Source organism: Balaenoptera physalus (genome assembly GCF_965194825.1).
Source record: "Balaenoptera physalus genome assembly, chromosome: 5".
NCBI classification, from domain to species: Eukaryota; Metazoa; Chordata; class Mammalia; order Artiodactyla; family Balaenopteridae; genus Balaenoptera; species Balaenoptera physalus.
In genome coordinates this window covers 26,545,163-26,564,301 of record NC_138884.1, presented here as the reverse complement: position 1 = coordinate 26,564,301, position 19,139 = coordinate 26,545,163, and the positions used below count along the sequence as shown (strand labels likewise).

The 19,139-nt window shown below is 38.3% G+C and overlaps 1 long non-coding RNA gene across 1 annotated transcript; it reads right to left on the bottom strand.

The window, feature by feature from the left end:
• Nucleotides 1–5,883: 5,883 nt before the first annotated feature.
• Nucleotides 5,884–18,777, bottom strand: LOC309661630. Its single transcript, XR_014264118.1, has 2 exons — nt 18,473–18,777; nt 5,884–10,705 (listed from the first exon to the last, which is right to left on the bottom strand). It is a non-coding gene; the product is annotated as an uncharacterized lncRNA (long non-coding RNA).
• Nucleotides 18,778–19,139: the final 362 nt, after the last annotated feature.

Sequence of the window (19,139 nt, the reverse complement as noted above, 5' to 3'; positions counted from 1 at the left end):
AAAAAAAATGTATGAGTTTGGATGCATTGGACAAAGTAAAGGGAATAGTTTCACTTTACTGACATCATGCCTCCACTAAGATTGCACAACTTAGGGTCAAGAGAGATCTTCCTGGCCCATGGTTTCTCCTGCAGGGGCAAGTGAAAGCATGTGAGTGAGCATGAAACTTCTCCAACTGTGTGGGGTGCTGCCAAAAAGGCCTGTTGTTTTCTTGCCCCTTCCAGAGTGCTGAATCATGAGTTGCATGACTGGGGGTGGGGAAGACGTAGCAGATAGGATTCTGGTAAGGCATTAATGTGCTGCAGAGTCTGTTAGCTGTATTACAGACTCCATCAAGAAGCCCATCCATGAGCCAATAGGGATGCCTCACCCATAGATCCTCCCAACTGGCCAATGGGCACCCTTGGTGCTCTGTAAATTGTACCAATACAAATCCTCACACTGTGGTCAGTTCAGCATGTGTGCTCCCAACTAAAGTACTGAGGGCAAGCTTTGGCACACAGCTTGAGAAAACACACAGGAAGCTGGCTCACATCTGCAGGCCAGAGACAGACCATAAATTTCTGTATTAGCAACACCCTTAGGAGAATAAAAGAGGGCTGTCAGCACCCAGACTATTGTGTTGCAAGATCAAAAGATGGCGTATAAGCTTAAGAATTCTGCCATGTGAATTCCCTGGCAGTCCAATGCTTAGGACTCTCTGCTTTCACTGCTAAGGCTGTGGGTTCATTCCCTGGTCAGGGAACTAAGATCCCCCGAGTTGTGAATAGCAGCCAAAAAAAAAAGACAAAAAAAGAATTCTGCCAAAAGATGTAATAAGAAGCATGAAACAGGTTTATCCATAAAGGTTTGAGAAAGCCTCAGGATCTCTAATTCTAGAGGGCTGACAGAAGGTGTTTCTCTCCTGCAGACAATTAGTAAAAGCTGGAGCAGTTGGCTGCTACTTCAGAAGTGAAGATTGCAGCACATAACTGCAGGAACATTAAGAAAAAAAGTCAAAGTAATCTAACACCACTAAAGGATTACAAAAATCTTCCAGTTATCAATCCCAAAGACCTAGAAATCTGCAATCTACCTAATAAATAATTTTAAAACACTGTTATAAGAAACCTTACTGACCTACAAGGAAAGACAGAAAAAAAATTCAATGAAATCAGAAAAAACATGAAGAAAAGAAAAATATAACAGACAAAAGTTGTAAAAACAAAAACAAAAAACATCCTGGAGCTGAAATAAATGAAATGAAAAATGCAATAGAAAAATCTATAGTTACAATAGCTTTTTAACAAATATGCAGAATAAAATGAAGTATATTGTAACATAAAAAATATAACAGGAGAAGAATAAAAGAATGGAACTTTTATAGGCATACAAAGATAAGTTTCTGTTAGCATACAATGGACTTTTTAAACTATGAGATGTTTTATGAATGCCTCATGGTAATCACAAAGCAAAAATCTTTAGTAGAATCACAAACATTAAGAAAGGAAACACAGCAACATGGTAAAGCACCAATTTACAAAGGTAGACACAGAGGGGAAAAAGAAACAATGGAGTTACAAAACAATCAGAAAGCAATTAATAAGATGTCAGTAATAAGTCCTTACATATCAAAACTCACTCTAAATGTAAATGGATTGAATTCACAAATCAAAGCTATAGAGTGGCTGGCTGGATAAAAATGTATAAGACCCAATTATATTCTTTATATAAGACATTAATTTCAGCTTTAAAGACACACATAGGCTCAAGGTAAAGAGATGGACGATTATATTCCATGCAAGTAGAAGCCAAATAATGTGGAGGTAGCCACACTCATATCAGACAAAACAGACTTTAAGCCAAAAACAATGACAAGACACAAAGAAGGTCATTATATAATGATACAAGGGTCAATAAATCAAGAAGATATAACAATTGAAAATATATATACACAGCCAACATCAGAGTACCTAAATATATTAAGCAAATATAGATCTGAAGGGAAAAATAGACAATACATTAATAGTAGGGGACTTCAATACTCCACTCTCAGCGATGGATAGATCATGCATATAGTAAATCAACAAGAAAACACTGGTCTATATACTACATCAAATGGACTTCACAGGCATATATAGAACATTACATCCAACAACTTATGCTCAAGTGCACATGGAACATACTCCAGGATAGATCATATGATAGGACACAAACATGTCTTAGCAAATTTAAGAAGATCAAAATTATACCAAATATCTGAACACAATAATAGAAAACTAGAAATCAACAAGACGGTATCTGGAAAATCTACAAATATGTGAAAACTAAACAGCACACTTCCAAAAACTAAAGTAGGTCAAAAAAGAAAGCCAAAGGAAATTTTTTAAAAATCTCAAAACCAACAAAAATGGAAACAACATACCAAAACCTATTGGTTGCTGCAAAAGCAGTTCATCGAGGAAAGTTTATAGTGATAAGTGCATACAACAAGAAATTAGAAAGCTCTCAAATAATCTAACTCTACACCTCAAGGAAGTAGAAAAAGAAGAAATTTATTCCCAAGTTGGCAGATGGAAGGATATCATAAAGACTAGAGTGGAAATAAATAAAACATATACAAGAAAATCAATAGAAGGGATCAACAAACTAAAAGCTGGATTTTCAAAAATATAAAATTCACAAACTTTTAGCTAGACTAGGAAAACAGAGAGAAGACACAAAATTAGAAATGAAAGAGCAGACACTACAACTGATACTACAGAAATACATAGGATCACAAGAGACTACTATGAACAATTGTATGCCAACAAATTAGATACTCAGGAAGAAACTGATACTTCCTAGAAACTCACTACCTACAAAGACTGAATCAGGAAGAAATAGAAAATCTGAACAGACCAATAACAAGGGATTGAATCAGCAATCAAAAAATTCCCAACACAGAAAACTCAAGGACCAGATGACTTTATTGGTGAATTCTATCAAACCTATGAAGAAGAATTAACACCAGTGATTCTCAAGCTCTTCCAAAAAGTTGAAGAGAAAGGAATACTTCTAAACTTGTTCTATGAGGCCAGCATTTCCATGACACCAAAGCCAGACAGTGACTCTACAAGAAAACTAGAGGCCAATAAAACTGATTAATATAGATGCAAAAATTCTGAACAAAATATTAGCAAAGTCAACAATACATTAAAAGGATTATACACTGGGACCAAGTGGGATTTATCACTGAGAGGTAAGAATGGTTCAACATACACAAATAGATATGTGGGGTACACCACATTAATAGAGTAAAAATAAAAATCATAATCATTTCAATAGATGCCAAAAAAGCATTGGACAAAATGCAATTCTTTTATGATGAAAAACTCTGAATAGATTGAGTATAGGGGGAACACACCTCCACATAATTAAGGCCATACAAAACAAGCCCACAACTAACACCATACTTGACGGTAAAAAGGTAAAAGCTATTCTGCCAAGATCAAGAACAAGACAGTGATACCCACTTAATCACTCTTATTCAATATAGTACTGGAAGTATTAGCTGGGGCAATCAGGAAAGACAAAGAAAGGCACCCAAATCAGAAAGGAAGAACAAAAATTCTCATTATTTGAAGATGGTATGATTTTGTATATAAGAAATCCCAAGGAATCCCAAAATGTTGTAACTAATCAACAAAGTAGGTAAAATTGCAGTATATAAAATCAACATACATCATCAGTTGTATTTCTATACACAAGTACTAAAACATCTGAAAAAATAAACCAATTTACAATAACATCAAAAATAAGATACTTAGGAAAAAAGTTAACGAAGTTGGTGAAAAGTCTCTACTTATGAACACTATAAGACATTGATAAAATAAACTGAAGATACTAACAAATGGGAAGATATCCTATGTTCATTGATCAGAGAATTTCTAAGATTAAAAAGCATTTATCTCAATGCCCGCCATTGGTAGATTCAAAGAAATCTCTCTCAAAAATCCAATGGCCCATCCACCTCACTACAAATAACTCAATTTCGTTCTTTTTATGGCTGAGTAATATTCCATTGTATGTATGTGCCACATCTTCTTTATCCAGTCATCTGTCGATGGACACTTAGATTGCTTCCATGTCCTGGCTATTGTAAATAGAGCTACAGTCAGAAAGAGAAAAACAAATACCATATGCTAACATATATATATGGAATCTTAAAAAAAAAAATGGTTCTGAAGAACCTAGGGGCAGGACAGGAATAAAGACACAGACGTAGAGAATGGACTTGAGGATATGGGGAGGGGAAGGGTAAGTTGGGAAGAAGTAAGAGTGGGGCATGGACATATATACACTACCAAATGTAAAATAGATAGCTAGTGGGAAGCAGCCACATAGCACAGGGAGATCAGCTCAGTGCTTTGTGTCCACCTAGACGGGTGGGATAGGGAGGGTGGGAGGGAGATGCCAGAGGGAGGAGATATGGGGATATATGTTTATGTATAGCTGATTCACTTTGTTATAAAGCAGAAACTAACACAGCATTGTAAAACAATTATACTCCAATAAAGATGTTAAAAAAAAATCCAATGGCATTCTCCACAGAAATAGAAAAATCAATTCTAAACTTTCTATGGAACCAGAAAAGAAGTAAATAGCCAAAACAATCCTGAGAAAGAAGAACAAAACCAGAGACATCACAGTTCCTAACTCAAACCCTACTACAATCTATATTAATTAAAACAGTATGGTGCTGGCATCAAAATAGACACCCAGACCAATGGGACAGAATAGAGAGCCCAGAAATAAACCCCTACATATAAGGTTAACTAATTTTTGACAAGGTAGCCAAGAACAACCACAAGGAAATAATAGTGTCTTCAATAAATGGTGTTTGAAAATCTGGAAAACCTAGATAAACACAAGCAAAAAAATTGGACTCTTGTCTTAAACCACTCCCAAGAATTAACGCAAGATGGATCAAAGATTTGAACCTAAGACTTAATACCATAAAAGTTCTAAAAGAGAACATAAGAAACGTCTCCACATTGGTTTTGATGATTGTTTTTTGGATATGACACTAAAAGTACAAAAAACAAATGCAAAAAACAACAACCAAGAATGAATCAAACTTAAAAGCTTCTGTGCAACAAAATAAACAATCAACAAAATGAAAAGTCAACCTACTAAATGGGAAAAAATGCAAACCATATATTTGATAAGGGGCATACAATCAAAATACATTTTAAAAAACTCATAAAATGCCACAAGAAAACATATAATCCAAAGTACGGATGGGTAAAGGAAATAATTTTTTTTTCCAAAAAAGGCATACAGATGGCCAATAGTCATATGAAAATGTGCTCCACATGACTAATCATCAGTATAATGCAAATCAAAACCACAATAAGTTATTTTCTCACACCTGTCAGAATGGCTATCGTCAAAAAGGCAAGAGATAAGCATTGGCAAGGATGTGGACAAATGGGAACAAGTGAAATGTTAGTGGGGATATAATTTTTGCAGCCACTATGGAAAACAATATGAAGGTTTCTCAAAAAAGTAAAAATAGATCTATTATATGATTCAGCAATTCCACTTTCTGGTATTTATCCAAAGAAAATAAAAGCACTAATTTGAAAAGATATATGCACCCCCATATTTACTGCAGCATTATCCACAATAGCCAAGATATGGAATCAACCTAGGTTATAATCAACAGATGAATGGATAAGAAAGATGTGATAGCTATACCTATATATACATACACACAATGAATATTATTCAGCCATTAGAAAGAAGGAAGTTCTACCATTTTTTACATTGATGTACCTTGGGTAAATTATGCTGAGATAAGTCAAAAAGAGAAAGACAAATACTATGTGATATCATTTATATGTAAAATAAAATTTAAAAAAAAAGCCAAACTCATAAAAACAAAGAGTAGAATGTTGGTTACCAGGGCCTGAGGTGTGGGGAATAGGAGAGATGTTGTTTAAGGGTACAAACATTAACTAATAGTAAATAATTCTTAAAGATCTGATGTATAGTGAACATAAACAATGGTATCGTATTATGATCAAACTTGCTAATAGACAAGATCTTAATTTTTCCAAACACAATAAAGAAATAATGATTATGTGACATGATAGCGGTGATAATTACTGCTACAATGGCAATCATAGTATAATATGTAAATGTATTAAATCACCATGCTGTACACCTTAAATTCAAATAATATTATATGTTCAATATATTACAAGAAAAATAAAAGAAACACAATAAGCATCATCAATATCTAAACAGATCAAGAGGGCTTCCCTGGTGGTGCAGTGGTTAAGAATCCGCCTGCCAATGCAGGGGACACGGGTTCAAGCCCTGGTCCGGGAAGATCCCACATGCCGCGGAGCAACTAAGCCCGTGTGCCACAACTGCTGAGCCTGTGCTCTAGAGCCCACGAGCCACAACTACTGAAGCCCGCGCACCTGGAGCCCATGCTCCACAGCAAGAGAAGCCACCACAATGAGAAGCCCGCACACCCCAATGAAGAGTAGCCCCCGCTCGCCGCAACTAGAGAAAAGCCCGCGCGCAGCAGCGAAGACCCAATGCAGCCAAAGATAAATGGATAAATTTGAAAATAAACAAACAGATCAAGCAGAAGAAATTTTCTGTGAGTTAGAAGACAGTAAGTTGAATATATACACTCAGAGGAGGGCAAAGATAAAAAGAGTTGAAGAATGACTATGTGATCTATAGATACCAACAAAAGAAACATTCTGTGAATTATGGAGTCTTAAAAGGAAAAGACAGAGACAGAAGGCTTTTTTAAATAAATAGTGGCTGCGACCTTTCCAAATCTCGGGAGAGATTTGGATATCCAAGTTCATGAAGCTCATAGGGCACCAGACGAACTTAACTCAAAAAAAAAAAAAAAAATTCTTCTCCAAAACATGTTAGAGTAAAACTGTCAACTCTCAAAAACAAGGAATCTTAAACGCAGCTAGAGGAGAGAAGCTTATAACTTACAAGAGAACCCTCATAAGATTAAAAGTTGATTTCGCAGCAGAAACCTCACAGGCCAGGAGAGAGTGGGATGATATATTCAAATTGCTCAATAAAAAAGAAAAGAAAAGAAAAACTGCCAACCAAGCATATCCTATCCACCATAATTGTCCTTAAATGAAGAGATAAAAAACTATTTTCATAAAACAAAAGCTGAGGGAGTTCATCATCACTAGACCTGTCTTAGGAGAAATTCTAAAAGAGTTCCTCAAGCTAAAATAAAAGGACACTAAATAATACCATGAAAACATGAAAATACACCATAGAGTTGTAAATGTAAGTATACAGTTAAGGTAAGAATACTTTAATAGTGTGATATGGTGGTGTGTTAACCAGTTAAATTTAGTATAAAGGTTAAAGGATGAGATTATTAAAATAATTGCAGGTATAAAAATTTTAATGCATAAACAATATTCAAAGAGGTAAATTGTAATACCATATACAAAAATTCACAGACAGGAGTAAAAGAGTAGATTTTTTGTGTCTGATGGAAGTTAAATTGTTATCAACATAAAATAGACTGTTGTATCTATAAGACATTTTCTGTGAGCCTCATGGAACCACAAAGCAAAAACCTATAGTAGATTCAGAAAATATAAAGAGAAGGAAATCATCACATACCACTACAGAGTATCACTAATTCACAAAGAAAGGCAACGAAAGAGGAAAAAAGGAACAAGAAACAACAAAGCATCCAGGAAACAATAAGATGGCCTTGGTAAGTCCTTACCTATCAATAATTATTATAAACATAGATATATTAAATTCTCTGGTCAAAAGTCATAGAGTGGCTAGATAGATAAAAATACAAGATCAGCCTATATGGGAAAAGAATCTAAAAAAAAAGTGGATATATGTATATGAATAAATGATTCACTTTGCTGTATACCTGAAACTAACACAACATTGTAAATCAACTATACTCCATAAAAATTAGAAAAAAAAATTACAAGATCAAACTATATGCTGCCTATCAGAGATTCACTTCAGTGTTAAAAACACAAATTAGGCTCAGAGTGAAGCTTTAGAACAAGATATTCCATACAAGTGGAAACCAAAAGAAAGCAGTGGAAGCTAGAGTTATACTAGACAAAATACCAGACAAAATAGACTTTAAGGCAAAAGCTGCAACAATAAAAAATTTAAGGTCATTATATAATGATGTCAATTCATCAAGAAGACAACACTCAAATAAATATGCACCCAACAGTGGAGGACCTTAATGTATTAAGCAAATACTAACAGATTGAAGAGAGAAACAGACAATACAAAAAAGGTGTAGGGATCCTTAATACCCACCATTCAACAATGAATAGATCATCCAGAAAGAAAATCAATCAGGAAGTATTGAACTTGAATAATACATTAGACCAAATGGACTTAACAGACAAAAACAGAACAGCCCATCCAACAGCAGCAGAATACATATTCTTCTCTACTGCACATTGAACATTCTCCAGGACAGAGCATGTGATGGGTCACTAAACAAGTCTTAACAAATTTAAGAAGGCTGATATCATACTAAGCATTTTTTTTTAGTGATTCAGTTATATATATATATATATATATATATATATATATATATGTATGTATGTATATATATATATATATACACACATTCTTTTTAAAATATTTTTATATTTTTAAATATTCTTTTCCATTATGGTTTATCATACAATACTGAATATAGTTCTCTGTGCTATACAGTAGGACCTTGTTGTTTTATCTATTCTATATATAAAATCTTACATCTGCTAAATCCAACCTCCCACTCCATCTGTCCCACAAACCCCTCCCCCTTGGCAACCACCAGTCAGTCATCTATGTCTGTGATTCTGTTTCTGTTTCACAGATAGGTTCATTTGTGTCATATTTTAGATTCCACATAGAAGTAATATCATACAGTATTTGCCTTTCTCTTTCTGACTTACTTCACTTACATAGTATTTTTCAACCACAATGGTAAGAAACCAGAAATGAACAACAGGACAGAGTCTGGAAAATTTACAAATATATGGAAATTAAACAAAATTAAGAATCAGTGGGCCAAGGAAAAAATTTTAAAGTACTAAATAAAAAGACTGAATAATGAAGAAAGAAAACAATCTGAACAGACCAAATTACTGTTAAGGAGACTGACTATTGTTAAGGAGTTCTCAAAAACCTGCCAACAAAAAAGTACCAAGACTAGACAGCTTCACTGGTGAATTCTACCAAACTTTTAAAGAAGAATTAATACGAATTACTTTTAACTGGATATATCTTATGAATCTATTTGTGGATGATACAATTTGCATTTTATAAATACACTAGGGGAGACACAATGATATAAAAGAAGTTAGAGCGAGGGGTTCTGAATCTTTGATGTCTTTGAAAATATTTATCATTTGAGTTGGGCTATATTTCAGAAATTTAACACAACTGAGCATACATTAATAATATGGTCCTTGTAAACTTTTTGGAAAATGCAAAGAAGTGAACCGTATGTCTGTTGCATGAGTGTGGAGTATCATGGAAACTTACAAGAGCAAGCCTTGACTGATTACAGACTCCACTTGAAAAGCCAATATCTTTAATAAACAAAGGTGGCAATGTTCACTTTCTAAAGCAAACTACAAGCAGAGGAAAACTAAAAAGAAATGGGAGTTTGCAGGTTTACCATGATGGTTTATGCACATTTCTCAGCGAATCACACCAAAACCCTTACTAAAGATAAAACATATAAACTTCATAGAGGAGGAATCTTGCAGAAAGCACCTGAACCAGTGAACATCAGGTGTAATGGGACAAATGATTATCAGGTGACTGAAGCACACAAAACATTATCACTCTGTGGTATTCTGGGCAAAATACATAAGAAAATCATAATCTGAATCTGTCATGAAAAAAATGTCAGTTTTAAGCAAATTTCAGTCTACATGTACCTACCATGTTCTCTGACTCTAATATTGTATTTAAATAGTCTTTCTTATCAATATACAGAGCAAATCTCTCCTAATTACTTTTTTTTTCAGAACTTTGAGTTATCTGGACCACTAATGCCATCCTACTTAAAAGTGCATTTTCTTAATCCTGCTGTGATAAGTTGATGTTGCGTTCAGATGTACATTAATCATTCCATTTCCCCTTCTTCACTAATATCTCAACATCTGAAATTATCCCATAGGGAATTTTGGATACTAATGCCTTCCCATGCTGATCTTTCACAAAAGGAATAGGAATTTCGATAGTTGAAGGTCATTAATTCATGGTGAGAATTCTCTGTGCTCTATAGGGAGCCTGGATGCAGACAATGGGGAAAAGGCTCTGGAAAACAGGGGAGAAATATTCTGAAGAGCTGACTATGACTATCATAAGAAGGAAAAAACAGGTAGTTGAAAACAACCTTGCTAGGGAGGAACATCAGAAGTAGAAAATGAAAGGTTTGCAGGTTCTCAATCCATGACATTTCAGGAGGAAAAGCAGACACAGCCTCTGACCCAGGACAGGACATTTACCTGAGAAACTGCCATTTCGTCCTCTTCTTCCTCCTGCTCTTGGTCATTTTCTCATTGATATCACGTTGAGGAATCACATCAGCATCTTGAGAATATGCCTTCAACGGCATCAGCACAGCTCCTTCACCTGTTCCCACCATACCCGCAGGCAAAAGACCTTGAAACGCTGAAATGCCAACCTTTAGGAAAAGAGAGATTCAGGAACAATGAGCTCCTGCGTGGAGACCAAACTGTGAGCTTTTTCTTTCCTGTCTACACGTGCTCTCCCCTCACACAGATGCCCAGAAACTCTGCTACAGCCTAGAGCAAGTGGGCTACACTGACCCCACTCCTTCCAACCCCATGTAGAGCAGACACCGATGCCTCCCCAAAGGCAAAAGGACCAAAGACTGGAAGCAACTCTCATCAAGGTACCCAAGCAGCCCTCGTGCTTAAACCGGGCCTAACCTTAGAATCACCTGGAGTTAAAACAACGCAGATGCTCCCACCCAGATCAACAGACTCTGTGGGAGGGCACAGGTGAGGTTATTGCTAAATACTCATCATGTAATACTAATGAGAAACTGCATGGGAGCCACGGAGCAAACATTTCTTCCAAAGCTTTAAAGTGCTTACAAATTTGGGGGGAACCCAGGCCCCACTCTTAATTATGATTCTCCTGTAAGGCTCATGAAATGACATCTTTAACAAGCTTTTTGTTGGGGCCAATATTACTCTGTCAGACCCGTATTCAGTAGCACTGAGCTAGAGCTCTCTGGCATAGCACACCTGAGACCACTGAGTAGCGTGAAGGTTTGGGGTAAGAACTTCCAGAAGTGCAGGTTCCCTGGGCCTGATTCCTAGGGGCTGAGCTCCTTCTGGCATAGGTGTGGCCTTGCTGTTGCCTAGGGGACATGCTGCTGGGTTGGTGGGAATCACATGGTGGGTTGTGTGAGGGGTGGCCCGTAGAAATCTACCCAAAGATACCCTTAGTCCTCAGGTCCTTTAGCCCCCTCTCCTCTCAGGGCCCACCTGCCCAGCAGGAGTACTCGGGAGCAGGGCGTGACCACCTGTCCTCAGGGGAGCTGAGACTCCATACCCCAAGAGATTCAGAGCACGGAGTTGTTTTCAGCACAGATTGAGAACAAATCTCTGAAAACAAACCAAAGGCAGCAGTGGAGGGTGGATTAACATTTTGTGTTGGGAATGGACAGAAGCCTTTGAAAATGATGCCATGGATGCATATTTGATGATTCACAAAGGAAGTCATGATCTATGTTAATAAAGCACCTTATAACTGAATCAACAGATCAGAATCTTTTGTTGATTGCATGTGTGTCTATGTGTGTGTGTTATGAACTGTGGTGCCACAGTTTGTTCTCCCCCCACCACCGTCACGTATTTATAATTTCTCACATCTTTAAAGTGCATTCACTGAGGTAAAAATTAGAGACATGCATATCCATTTTTCAAATATTCTTTGAGAATATTGAATCTTTTAAAATTTTTATTTATTTTATTTAAAAAAAATTTTTAATGCAATTTTTAAAGGTTACTTTCCATTTACATTCATTATAAAATATTGGCTATTTCCCCCATGTTGTACAATACATCCTTGAGCCTGTCCTACAACCAAGAGTTTCTACCTCCCCCTCCCCAACCCCTATAGTACCCCTCCCACCTCCCCACTGGTCACCACTAGTTTGTTCTCTGTATCTGTGAATCTGATTTCTTTGTTGTTGTTATATTCACTAGTTTGTTGCATTTTTAGATTCCACATATAAGTGATATCATACAGTATTTTCCTTTCTCTGTCTGACTTATTTCACTTAGCATAATGTCCTCCAAGTCCATCCATGTTGCTGCAAATGGCAAAATTTTATGTTTTCATAGCTGAGTAATATTTTTTTTTATATATATATATACACATACCACCTGTTCTTTATCCATTCATCGGTTGCTGGACACTGAGGCTGCTCTTATATCATGGCAATTGTAAATAGTGCTGCTATGAACACTGGGGTGCGTGTATCTTTTTGCAAGAGTGTTTGGGGTATTTTTGGATATCTACCCAGGAGTGGAATCACTGGGTCATACAGTAGTTCCATTTTCAGTTTTTCGAATCTTTTAGTATACCCCAATAAGTGTTTCATGCTCCACATACCAATGTTTTTAACCTTTTAGTGATTTTTAAAATTGCCTTTTTTTTTTTGGCCGTGCAGTTTGTGGGATCTTAGTTCCCCAGTCAGGGACTGAACCTGGGCTGGCAATGAAAGCCGAGTCCTAACCGCTGGACCACCAGGGAACTCCCAGACAAATTAGAGTTTAAAATAAGGACTGTTACAAGAGAAAAAGAAGGACACTACATAATGATCAAGGGATCAATCCAAGAAGAAGATATAACAATGGTAAGTATTTATACACCCAACATAGGAGCACATAAATACATAAAGCAAATATTAATTGACATACAGGGAGAAATTGACAGTAACACAATAAAAGTAGGGAACTTTAAAACCCCACTTATAACAATGAACAGGTCATCCAGACAGAAAATCAATAAGGAAACTCTGGCCTTAAATGACACATTAGACCAGATGGATGGAGATATATATATATGGGGGGGGGGCACATTCTATCCAAAAGCATCAGAATACACTTCCATTTCAAGTGCACATGGAAATTTCTCCAGGATAGATCACATGCTAGGCCTCAAAACAACCCTCAGGAAATTTAAGAAAATTGGAATCATATCAAGTATATTTTCCAAACACAGTGCTATGAGACTACAAATTGACTATAAGAAAATAATTGCAAAAAACCCCACAAACTCGTAGAGGCTAAACAATATGCTACTAAACAACAAATGGATCACTGAAGAAACAAAGAGGAAATAAAAAAGTACCTGGAGACAAATGAAAATGAAAACACAACAATCCAAATCTACAGGATGCAGCAAAAGCAGTTCTAAAGGGGAAGTTTACAGTGAAACAAACTTATCATAGGAAACAAGAAAAATCTCAACTATACAACCTAACCTTACACCCAAAGGAGCTAGAAAAAGAACAAAGCTCAAAGTTAGTAAAAAATATTTTTTTAAAAAATCATAAATATTAGAACAGAAATAAATAAAATAGAGACTAAAAATCAGTAGAAAAGATCAATGAAACTAAGAGCTGGTTCTTTGGAAAGGTAAATAAATTTAGCCAGACTCATTAAAAAAAAACAAAAAACAGAGAGGACCCAAATCAATAAAATCAGATGCGAAAAAGGGGAAGTTACAACTGACACCGAGAAGTACCAATGAGAATGAGACTACTATGAACAAGTATATGCTAATAAAATGGACACCCTCGAAGAAATGGACAAATTCTTAGAAATGTACAATCTCCCAAGACTGAAAGAGGAAGAAATATAGAAAATATAATTAGGCGAATTACCAATAATGAAATTGAATGAGTTATTTTTAAAAAAAAAGAAAAACTTCCAACAAACGAAAGTCCAGGAGCAGACGGTGTCACAAATGAATCTGCCAAACATTTAGAGAAGAGTTAACACCTATTCTTCTCAAACTATTCCAGAAAATTGCAGAGGAAATTGCAGAGTTGGGAATTATAGGGTTGGGGGAAATGGCTGCAGGGTCATGAGGAAACTAAGGACATTTGATAACTGATGACTGGATCATCTGAGGGCATTAGACATACAGGACACGAGATATGGGCTGAAGTCATTGGAATGAGGGGGGGATAAAGGGCAAGGGAGAAGGAGGATACGAAGGATAAAAGGCTTGGGAGCAATAAAGGGAAGGAAGGTTGGGCTGAGAGCCTGGCATCCTGGGGGAGAGAGTTTTCATGGGGATGGAGGTCTAAAATGCACAGGATGGACGTGGGAGGGCAATAAAGAAGCCTAGAAGGGGAAGAATTAGTTCTAGAGATATCTAAAGGTCACACAGGTGGAGAGATTGAAGTCACATGAAGAATAGAGAATGATGGAGTCAAGGGATGGAGGTGAGGTGATGGTAGTTGCAGTGGGTGGATTGAGGGTCACTAATTTTTTCTCCTATTCACTAATTCTATGATTTGCATTCAAATCATAACCTAATTGTGAACAGTTTCTAGTTTGAGACCTTGAGGTAATAACCTTACTTACATAAAATACTTGCGAAGATCCCTTCAACTGAACACACAGGAAAGGATTAGAGAAGCAAATGAGTAAAGCAATGACACAATATTCCTTCTCTCCTTTAGGGACACCGGATGTAAGTGTGACCATAGAGGGGTGACATGGAAACCACCAAGAATGAAATGTATTCTGCCTAGCACCTGAATGGTCCTGGAAGTGGATTCTCCCCTGGAAGCTGCAGACAAGATCCTATGCCTCATGAAACCCTGATATTTGACCTTGTAAGACCCTAAACAGAAAGACCAGCCAAGACCACTGGATTTCTAACTTATGAAGTGTAGAGTGTTTTTGAAACTACTAATGGTGTGGTCATATGTTATAGCAGTGATAGAAAACTACTAGGCATAGGAACAAATCTAATTATGAAATAATAAACATTATAAAATACAAAATTATAAAATATTTAAACAATAAAATCAAGTAAAAATGTCCATTCATTAACCACCCCCCAGAAGCAATAAAATTTTATCTCCAGATGTAAAATCATCAGTTCCAAGTATATCCTCGTTGCTATGCAATTTCCAAGTGTAAGAAACTACATTTGAGATTGTATAATACACATCCTCATGTATACAAACAGTAAAATATTACATACATGGTTCAATATTGACATACATATTGTGAAATCAAACTTTCTGTCAATCAAATTGCTTTCCTTAACCAATGACATATGAAGGTGATACTTTCACACAAGTAGAAATGGATTTCCCGCATTCCCAAACACACATCATCATATTCCATGGTAATTATGAATAAAATGGCTTTACTGAAACACTCCCTAGTTATGCATGTACATGGTTGCACGTATTTTTCTCCTGCTATCACAGAATGTGGATCTTTGATTTCTACACATGTGGCTTATCTGGGTGGTTCTGGGACATGAAATTGTTGCACCAACATGGCTGTGCATTTCTACATTAGGTGGACAGTTGCTAAATTACCTTGCAAATGGATGAAAAGTATAATACCCCACCTACTGCATCTCCAGTGTTAAAGTAATTAAACAAGGAGGCCATTAGGCTGAGGTGACTCTCATGCTTTGGTGGCCTATTGAAGCAAAACTTAATCCAGAGTCAAGGCACATTAATCTGAGAAAATAAATTAAGAACAGTCAGCCACACAAAGCCAATGAGGCTTTCCAACACCAAGATGACTGGTTAAGATACCATCAACTATTATCCTTGCTTTGATTGGGTGTCTTCTCTAGAAAAGCCTCTCCCCTAGTTTCTGCAGATAAATTGCTGCTAACCGCCTTTGATTTGAGGCTGCTGGAACTGAATAGAGGTACGCTCAAATTAACCCCGGAAAACTGGAATGTGCATAAATTAATATTTTAACACCAGCGCCCCATTTCATTTTGAGCACTTTCCACATCTAGTCCCTAAACAACTCACTCGGGTGCAGCGCGGCCTGAGGGCTCGATGTGAAGCCGCTCCCCACCTCTCCCTGCCCACACTCACTCATGTCAGCAGCACACCAGCACAGCTAGGCCCTCACTTGACCAGACTTCCCCCCTGATAGCAACACCACAGTGCCTGCGCTGTCAGAGTCTGCCACCACGCGCTGAGCAGGGCACAGAGGACTTGTGGCACACCCCAGCCCCTCCCAGGGCCAAAACACCCAGTCACAGGCTCCTGCCTTCACCGGCCAGGGGCTCAAGGTCACCAGTCTTGAATCCCATTTTGATGAAGCCCACACACCTCAGTTCGCATTCCAGGCAAGCTGGTACCACAGTGTGTAGCACAGACCAGTTCTCCCTCTGCCCTGTGCTGTGATCCCCAGGGGGTTGTGTGTTGTTGTTCTGTTTGTTGTTTTGGCCGCACCGCACGGCACGTGGAACTTCCCCGACCAGGGATCGAACCCAGGCCCCTACAGTGGAAGCGAGGAGTCTTAACCACTAGACCACCAGGGACATCCACCCCTGGGTTTTTGACCACCCTTCCCTTTTTTGCCTTTTCTTTAACCCAAACTTTCACACAGGCACACACAGGGAACGCAGGGCAACTCATAAGGACTTGAATCTAGTACTTCTAACAATGCATATGACCCAAGAGCAGTCTGGAATCAGGCACTGGCCACCCAGAATCGCCCTGAGTAATATAAACGCAAAAGGCACCCCTCAGTCCCACCTCTCGAGCAGCCCATCTGATGCCGCAGATGCCCGTCACATACTTCAGGCTTAACATTGCGGACACAGCTCTGCCGCTCCAGAATTTCCATCCAGAATATAGGCCCTGGTACAAAATCACACTTGCAGAGCTGAATAGGAAATGTCAATTCAGATTCCGTTTAAAATGACCACTTAAACAACCAAAAAACAAAGTCCTGCCATGGCTCTGCCCGCATTCCCTTGTCATCCTTTTCAGAGCAGCTCAGAGACCAGAGTTCCTGGAGACTCTGCCACACTCGTGAATGGATCTGGCATTCACAACTTCTGATGCTCAGACTCACAAAAGGAGAGCAAAGGACATGAAATTTGGTGGGAGGATTTTATCTTTATCATCTGGATAATGAAAGAGAAGAGACGATAATCTCTACTCCCAGGAAGGCAAGCCCGACATCTAAATCCTCCTGGGAAAGATGAACATAGAATACCAGTTCCCAGAAGATTACAATCACCTCTCATAACGTGAGGATCTTGGCACAGTGTCTTGAACACAGTGTGTCCTCTCATACCTGTGAGCGTGCAGTAGGTCCTCATGACACATTCCTTTCAAGAACGAATAAATGTTGTTTCCGCATAATAGTCTTGTTCAGACCCCACTGCTTCCTCTAGTCTCCGCTCAATTTGCGAGTGGTGAGCAGAGAATGTCATCTTTTCAGAAGTTGTCAGTGGTCTTCACTGGGAACAAGCAGTGTTTGTGTTCAGATAGGGTGGTTGTGTATACGGCACTCAGGCGCTATTCTTGATTTCTCTAGATTAATGCTGCTGGAAATGAGGTCTGGGGGAAGCAACTTCAGTGGCCGCTCAAACTGCAAATTCATGACCTTCATCCCAGACTTGGAGAGTCATGATATCCGAGTGGGGGCCCCAGTGTCTGTTTTTAAAGGGATCCGTGAGTGATTTGTAGAGACAGGAAATTCTGATGAGCAATGTTCACCAAAGTCATTTTCAGCCTTGACTCCCCTTTGGGATCATTCATGGATTTTTTAGAACTGCCATCCCCTGTGTCCCACCCCCACAGAGTCTGTCAATTAGTCTTTCGCGGGGCCCAAGATCAATGCTATCTTAATGAAGTGACCCAGGTTATTCTATCGTGAGGCCAGGGTAAACGCTGTGAGGCTCCCAGGTTCATTTCTGAGGACCTAGTACAGGGTCTGGTCCATGGGGAAACCTGCTCTACATAGACTTGAATCTCACGTTCCCAGTGTTGTAGTGGAATGTGTAGGTGTCTCTAGGAGACAAGTGCCTCCAGAGATAAGGGAGGAGAAACTCACATAAATTCCATAAGAGAACTCTGCATGTGCACAGATTTTCCCAGGCCCGCATAAGCAATGGAAGAAGCGTCAGAACATACAGACCCTCACTGGCCATGGGGAGGCCTTTGCTCTCACTCTGATTGCCATGGAAGGTCACTGGAGCAAAAGGAAAATCCTTAGAGGATTTCGGAGCATGGTACGAGTGGAGCAGGAGAGGTACCCCTGTGACAGCAAGAGACAAACCTAGGCTTCTCAAAATAATTTCCATTGAAGCGGAGCTTCCCAAACAACATTTTAAAGCCTAGCTTCCTCCTTCACCTTTGGACATCACCCCTGTGCTATCTGCTTTATTCATTCCCACCTACCTGGGTGTGACTGTTGTCTCCTTTTCTTCACATCTCAGGGCTCTTTCCTTTGTCCCAAAAAGGTGACCAGGTTCAGCTTAGAGACAGCAAGACCTGTTTATTAAAAAAATGAATATGACTCATCCCAGGGATTCTACAATTTCCCATTCAGTCCTGTGTTCAGTAGAGAAGATAGGACATTGTAAGTTATAGAAAATTATTTCACCAAATAGTGTTTCCTGACAAACCCTTTAAAACACTTAGGAAGCATTTCTAATTTGCAGATCCTTAATTCTACTTCCAATTACTACTCAATCAAAAATAAGGAATGGGGCTTCCCTGGTAGCGCAGTGGTTGAGAATCTGCCTGCCAATGCAGGGGACATGGGTTCGAGCCCTGGTCTGGGAAGATCCCACATGCCGCGGAGCAACTGGGCCCGTGAGCCACAACTACTGAGCCTGCGCGTCTGGAGCCTGTGCTCCGCAACTAGAGAGGCCGCGACAGTGAGAGGCCCGTGCACCGCGATGAAGAGTGGCCCCGACTTGCCGCAACTAGAGAAAGCCCTCGCACAGAAACAAAGACCCAACACAGCCATAAATAAATAAATAAAAACTAAAAAAAAAAAAAAAAAAAAAATAAGGAATGGATATCTGATTTTAAGATATGGGCAACAATATCTTATTTCATT